This window comes from Tachyglossus aculeatus, chromosome 1 (genome assembly GCF_015852505.1).
Source record: "Tachyglossus aculeatus isolate mTacAcu1 chromosome 1, mTacAcu1.pri, whole genome shotgun sequence".
Taxonomy (NCBI): domain Eukaryota; kingdom Metazoa; phylum Chordata; class Mammalia; order Monotremata; family Tachyglossidae; genus Tachyglossus; species Tachyglossus aculeatus.
Window position 1 is genome coordinate 19796944 of NC_052066.1, and position 7939 is coordinate 19804882.

Genomic DNA, 7939 nt, shown 5'->3' on the forward strand with positions numbered 1-7939 from the left:
CTGGGTTCAAGCCTTGGGTCTGCTATTTGCAAGCTGTATGACCTTAGGCAAATCACAACTTCTCTGTGCCTCAAGTACCTCATCGCAGCATGGCCTAGTGGATAGACCACGGACCTGGGAGTCAAAAGGTCATGGGTTCTAATCCAGACTCTGGCACTTGTCTGCTGTGTGACTTTGGGCAAGTCACTTCACTTCTCTGTGCCTCAGTAACCTCATCTGTAAAATGGGGATTGAGACAGTGAGCTCCACCTGGGACAGGGACTGTGTCCAACTCAATTTGCTTGTATCTATCACATCGCTTAGTACAGATCCCGGAACAAAGTAAGTGCTTAACAAATACCATAATTAAAAGGTGATTAAATCTTCCTTCCGCCTACTTAAACGGTGACCCCATCTGGGAACGGGACTGTGTCCGACTTGATTACCATGTGTCTACTCCAGTGTTTGGTACAGTGCTTGGCACATAGTAAGCACTAAACAAATATCATTAATTTCTTGTCTTGTCATCAGCTTTAAAGCATTCTCTCAGCTCTCCCCATTCTGATCTACGACAACCCACCCCACTCATTTTGCTCTTCCTAGGCCAGCCTTCTCGCTGTACCTCAATGTAGTCTGCCTCGATTACTTTGTCCCTGCTACTCTCCTATTACCACCCCCGAGCACACTTCACTCCTCTAAGGCCAACCTACTCGCTGGATCTCAATCCCGTCTATCTCACCACTGACCTCTCACCCATGTCCCACCTCTGCCCTAGAATGCCATCCCTTTCAATATCTGATAGATGATTACTCTCCCCACAAAGCCCTATCAAAAGTACATCTCCTCCAGGAGGCCTTCCATGATTTAGCTCTCATTTCCTCTTTTCTCGATCCCTTCTGTGTCACCGCTCCACTTGGATTTGCACCCGTTATTCACCCCTCCTTTGGCCTCACAGCATGTCTATACACATCTATAAAGCGCATACCTCGCTTAACAAATACCATTATTATTATTATTGTCTCTTCTCCCCTCTAGACTGTAAACTTGTGTGAGGGCAAGGAACATGCCTGTCAATTCTCTTATAGTGTACTCTCCTAAGTGCTTAGTATAGTGCTCTGCACACAGTAAGCTCTCAATAAATATAATTGATTGATTGCACTAAGTTTTGGAATTCATCAGAGTCTGGGGAGAGACCTGAAAAGCCAGGAGTCATGGGGCAGGGAGAGATACACTGAGACTTTTTTAAATCCATGAGACAGTCCACGTGAGTCAGCTCATTGTGGCCAGGGAATATGTCTGTTTCTTGTTACGTCGTACTCTCCCCAGAGCTTAGTCCAGTGCTCTGGACACAGTAAGCGGTCAGTAAATAAAATTGACTAAGAGTGTTATTGAACTTGTGCCAACTGGCCTGAGATTTGCTGGTATTTCTGCCTGACTACCTTATTTTTATGGTATTTGTTAGGCGCTTACTGCATGCCAGGCACTGTACTAAGTGCTAGGCGGACACAAGTCAATTGGGTTGGACTCTGTCCCTGTCCCAGGTGGAACTCACAGTCTTGATCCCCATTTTTCAGATGAGGTAACTGAGGCCCAGAGAAGTGAAGTGACTTGCCGAAGGTCACACAGGAGACAAGTGGCAGAGCCGGGATTAGAACCCGGGCTTTATCCCCTAGGCCACCCTGACGGGGAAGCGCAGGGACTGGTGGGCAGGAGAATGAAGGGAGGAAAAATTCCGTTCACTCAGAGGGTAATAGCTTGGAGTCTGAGAGAAGGGTGGTGGGCTACAGGGTGCCCCAATCCTGTGGGGTTGTTGCAGGCTGGCTTAATACTACTACTACTACTAATAATAATAAACAATAATTGTGGAATTTGTTAAGCGCTTACTATGTCCCAAGCACTGCCCTAAGTGCTGGGGTAGTTACATGTTAATTAGGTTGTCCCACGTGGGGCTCACAGTCTTAATCCCCATTTTACAGATGAGGTAACAGAGGCACAGAGAAGTGAAGCGGCTTGTGGCCTCTAGCAGCTGGCCAGTGTCTCTCTCTTCTCCTCTGTCCTCCCGTCCTCTCCCCTGTCCACCCGTCCTCTCCCCCGGCCTCCTATCCTCTCCTCTGGCCTTCTGTCCTCTCCCCTGACCTCCTATTCTCTCCCCTGGCCTCCCGTCCTCTCCCCTGACCTCCTATTCTCTCCCCTTGCCTCCCATCCTCTCCCCTGGCCTCCCATCCTCTCCCCTGGCCTCCCATCCTCTCCCCTGGCCTCCTGTCCTCTCCCCTGGCCTTCCGACCTCTCCCGTGGCCTCCCATCCTCTCCCCTGACCTCCCATCCTCTCCCCTGGCCTTCCGTCCTCTCCCCTGACCTCCTATTCTCTCCCCAGGCCTCCCATTCTCTTACCCGACCTCCCATTCTCTCACCTGGCCTCCTGTCCTCTCCCCTGGCCTTCTGACCTCTCCCCTGACCTCCCATCCTCTCCCCTGGCCTTCTTTCCTCTCACCTGACCTCCTATTCTCTCCCCTGGCCTCCCATCCTCTCACCCAGCCTCCTGTCCTCTCCCCTGGCCTTCTGACCTCTCCCCTGACCTCCCATCCTCTTCCCTGACCTCCCATCCTCTCCTCTGACCTCCCATCCTCTCCCCTGGCCTTCCGTCCTCTCCACTGACCTCCTATTCTCTCCCCTGGCCTCCTGGCCTCTCCCCGGCCTTCTGACGACTCCCCTGACCTCCCATCCTCTCCCCTAACCTCCCATCCTCTCTCCTGGCCTTCCGTCCCCTCCTCGGACCTCCCATTCCCTCCCCTGGCCTCCCATGGCCTCCCGTCCTCTCCCCTGCCTCCTGGCCTCTCTCCTGGCGTACTCTAGCCTCCGGTCCTCTCCCCGGTCTCCTGTCCTCTCTCCTGACCGCCCATCCTCTCCCCTGACCTCTGGTCCTCTCCCCGGCCCCCTGTCCTCTCCCCTGGCCTCCGGTCCAGACCGGTGGTCTGTCTCCCCTGGTCTCCCCACCCACCCACCCGCCCGGGGGCGCTGTGTGTGCGTGTTGTGTGTTTTGTGTGTGTGTGTGTGTGTGTGTTGTGTGTGTGTGTGTGTGTGTGTGTGTGTGTGTGTGTCCCCGTCCGTCCCCGGCGGCTCGGGCCGTGCCTCTCCGGTTCCCCGAATGGGAGGGAGAGGGCGCTCCGTCCCCAAACTTCCCCTGGACACATCTCACACACACACACACAGACACACACACAGACGCACACACACACACACACACACACACACACGAGTGTGCACACCAACACGCGCACACACACACACACGCGCGCGCGCGCGCGCGCACACACACACACACACACACACACACACACACACACCTTCCTTCCTCTCCCCCTCGTCCCCCTCTCCATCCCCCCATCTTACCTCCTTCCCTTCTCCACAGCACCTGTATATATGGATATATGGTTGTACATATTTATTGCTCTATTTATTTATTTATTTATTTTACTTGTACATATCTATCCTATTTATTTTATTCTGTTGGTATGTTTGGTTTTGTTCTCTGTCTCCCCCTTTTAGACTGTGAGCCCCCTGTTGGGTAGGGACTGTCTCTACGTGTTGCCGATTTGTACTTCCCAAGCGCTTAGTACAGTGCTCTGCACATAGTAAGAGCTCAATAAATACGATTGATGATGATGATTGATGATGATGACTAAACAGGGGTCGCCCGCCCACAGACCCCTGGCGCTCCTCTGCAAGGCCTGGGAGGGGGCAGAGGGATGGGCTGTGAGCCCACTGTTGGGTAGGGACTGTCTCTATGTGATGCCAATTTGTACTTCCCAAGCGCTTAGTACAGTGCTCTGCACATAGTAAGCGCTCAATAAATACGATTGATTGATTGATTGATTGATAAAGGTGGGCAAGGGGGTGGGCGAGGGCAAGGAGCAAGGGAAGAGAGGACTGCTGGGGGGGCTGGGGGCACCCCAGGGATAGGTCCTGTTGAAGCCGAGGGGGGCGAAACCCGGGCACCTGCCTCTTTGACCGGCCTGGGAGACCAGGGCCCTACTGCCCCCCACCCCCGAGGGGGGTGGGTTTGGGGGGCCCTGGATGGGGCAGGACTGAGGGGCTCCTGCCAGAGGCGGGACAAGTGGGGGGTCCTCTGGATTGAGGGGCCGACGGGGGTGTGGGGCCTCTGCGTTGAAGATGTGAGACACGTGTGAAAACGCTTAGTGGAAGTGTACATGTGTGCTAAGCGCTCAATACAGTGCTCCGCACACAGTAAGCGCTCAATAAATAGGATGGAATGCATTGCTAGGAGCGTCTTGCCCTAGCGTGGGTCGCTCGGAGGCTGAGGAATACTGCTGTGGTGTTATTATAATAATAATAATAATAACAGAAACTGTTAAGCGCTTACTATGTGGGAAGTGACTGTGAGCCCACTGTTGGGTAGGGACTGTCTCTATATGTTGCCAATTTGTACTTCCCAAGCGCTTAGTACAGTGCTCTGCGCACAGTAAGTGCTCAATAAATACGATTGATTGATTGAGCAGCAGCGTGGCTTAGTGGCAAGAGCCTGGGCTTGGGAGTCAAGGGCGTGGGTTCTAATCCCGGCTATGCCACTCATCTGCTCGACCTTGGGCAAGCCACTTCACTTCGCTGGGCCTCAGTTACCTCATCTGGAAAATGGGGATGAAGACTGAGCCCCACGTGGGACAACCTGATGACCTTGTATCTGCCCCAGCGCTTAGAACAGTGCTTGGCACGTAGTAAGCGCTTAACAAATTCCATCATCATCATCATCATCATCAAGGCGAGGTGTAGGTGAGGCGCACCGGGTGGATTGGGGTTGTAGTGGGGGTGGCGTTATCAGAGTTGGGTTTTGGGCAGGGATGGATGCCCTGGGGGAGGGGAGATGGAGGGGGAGGGGAAGGGGAAAGGGGAGAGGAAAGGGGAGGGGAGCGTGCGTCCAGTGCCCTGTGTATATACGTGAGCTGCAGGGTTTAGGATAATAATAGTAATAGTATTTGTCAAGTGCTTATACTATGTGCCAATCACTGTTCTAAGCGCTGGGGGAAATCATCATCATCATCATCATCAATCGTATTTATTGAGCGCTTACTATGTGCAGAGCACTGTACTAAGCTCTTGGGAAGTACAAATTGGCAACATATAAGATATAAGGTCATCAGGTTGTCCCACGTGGGGCTCACAGTTTCACCCCTATTTTACAGATGAGGGAAATGAGGCCCAGAGAATAATAATAATGATGATGATGATGATGGTATTTGTTAAGCGCTTACTATGTGCCAAGCCCTGTTCTGAGACCTGGGGTAGGTACAGGGTAATCAGGTTGTCCCACGTGGGGCTCACAGTCTTCACTCCTCTAATGCTAGCCTTCTCACTGTGCCTCAATCTCACCTGTATCACCACTGACCCCCGGCCCACGTCCTCTCTCCAGCCTGGAATGCCATCCCTTCTCAAATCCACCAGACAATTACTCTCCCTCATTTCAAAGTCTTACTGAAGGCACAGCTCCTCCAAGAGTCCTTCCCAGATGAAGCCCCACTTTTCCGCATCTCCCACTCCCTTCCATGTCTTCTAGACTGTGAGCCCACTGTTGGGTAGGGACCGTCTCTATATGTTGCCAACTTGTACTTCCCAAGAGCTTACTTAGTACAGTGCTCTGCACACAGTAAGTGCTCAATAAATATGACTGATTGATTGATTGATTCATCCCCATATTACAGATGGGGAAACTGAGGCCCAGAGAAATGAAGTAGCTTGCACAAGGTCACACAGCAGACGAGTGGTGGAGCCAGGATTAAAACCCAGGTCTACTCCCGAGCCCAGGCTCTTGCCACTAAGCCACACTGCTTCTTTTAAGGGTGTGTAAGAAAAAATGGAAAAGGGTCTCCCAGGTGGAGAAGAGCCAGTGGGAGGGTGTTGGGGGGGCAGAACCAGTCCGGACAGTCCTGGCGTCACCTTCCCTGAGGGGCCCTCGGACACCTGGGTCCCATCTTGTACTTCCCAAGCACTTAGTACAGTGCTCTGCACACAGTAAGTGCTCAATAAATACAATTGATTGATTGATTGATTGAGCTGGCCCCAGGCTGCCGCAAACAATGAGCCCGGAGGGACATGGGACACACATTGCCCCCCGGGAGCAGCCCATCATTGGGTAGGGATTGTCTCTGTTACCGAATTGGACATTCCAAGCGCTTAGTACAGTGTTCTGCACACAGCAAGCGCTCAATAGATACGATTGAATGAATGAATTCTGCCTTTAAATGATTAAAGAGGGAGACTTCGCCAGGTCTCTCCTATCTGCCTCCCTCGAGCCAGAGGGACGGCGAGGGCGAGCTGACCCTCTGGCCCCGGGAGACTTTACCCTCGCTCCTTGGCATCCCCTCGATGGCATGAAAATCGGTTCAGGATTTGCCAATGCCCTCAAAGGACTGAATACAGCCCTGCTCCAAGAGGGATTGGGGAAGGTTAAAGGCAGGAGGGGGTGAAGCCCCAGAACCCAGCACCCATCCTGCCAACTAAAGCCAGGCGGGGGCTGGGGAGGTGCAGGGTAAAGCGGGGAAGAGGGGATGCTTGGTCAAAAGACGGGCACGGGGGCGGGGGTGTTCATTCATTCATTCATTCAATCGTATTTACTGAACGCTCACTGTGTGCAAAGCACTGTATTAAGCACTTGGAAAGTACAATTCGGCAGCAGATAGAGACAATCCCTACCCAAAGACAGGCTCACAGTCTAGAAGGGGGGAGACGGACAACAGAACAAGTAGACAGGTGTCAAGCGTGGCTCAGTGGAAAGAGCCCGGGGTTTGGAGTCAGAGGTCATGGGTTCAAATTCCGCCTCCTCCAACTGTCATCTGTGTGACTTTGGGCAAGTCACTTCTCTGGGCCTCAGTTTCCTCATCTGTAAAATGGGGATTAAAACTGTGAGGCCCCCGTGGGACAACCTGATCACCTTGTAACCTCCCCAGCACTTAGAACAGTGCTTTGCACATAGTAAGTTCTTAACAAATGCCATTATTATTAAAATAGATAAATAGAATTATAGCTCTATGCACATAATAATAATAATGATGATGGCATTTGTTCAGCACTTACTATGTGTCGAGCACTGTTCTAAGCGCTGGGGGAGATACAAGGTCATGAGGTTGTCCCACGTGGGGCTCACAGTCTTCATCCCCATTTTCCAGAGATGAGGGAACTGAGTCCCAGAGAAGTCAAGTGACTTGCCTAAAGTCACACAGCTGATCAGTGGCTGAGCAGGGATTAGAACCCACGACCTCTGGCTCCGAAGCCCGGGCTCTTTCCACTGTGCCACGCTGCTTCTCATTAATAGCACATCATTAATGAAATAAATCGGGTAATAAATTTGTACATAGCTATTCTATTTATTTTATTTTGTTAGTATGTTTGGTTTTGTTCTCTGTCTCCCCCTTTTAGACTGTGAGCCCACTGTTGGGTAGGGACTGTCTCTATATGTTGCCAATTTGTACTTCCCAAGCGCTTAGTACAGTGCTCTGCACATAGTAAGCGCTCAATAAATACGATTGATGATGATGATGATGATGTTCGAGTATACACAAGTGCTGTGGGGAGGGGAAGGGGTAAGGCGGAGGGAGGGAGTGGGAGCGCTTCGGAGGGGAGGAGGAGCAGAGGAAAAGGGGGGGCTCAGTCGGGGAAGGCCTCCTGGAGGAGGTGATTGGGGTATGTGAGTGTGTGCGCGCGTGTTTGGGGCCGTGGGATGATGGGGAGAGAAGTAATCAGAATTCCTCTTTCCCCAACTGTGGGGAGTCGCTGGTGGGAGGTGGCATTGGGGGGTGGGTTTGGGGACCCCTTCGGAGCTCTCCTGGCTTCTGCCTGACCACGAGAGTCCCTGTTATAGGACGGAGTTCCCATGTGGGTTGAACTCCGGTATAAAAGTTTCGGGTGGGAAAAAAAAAAGCGGCAGGATGATGCGTCAGGTGGGGGGTAG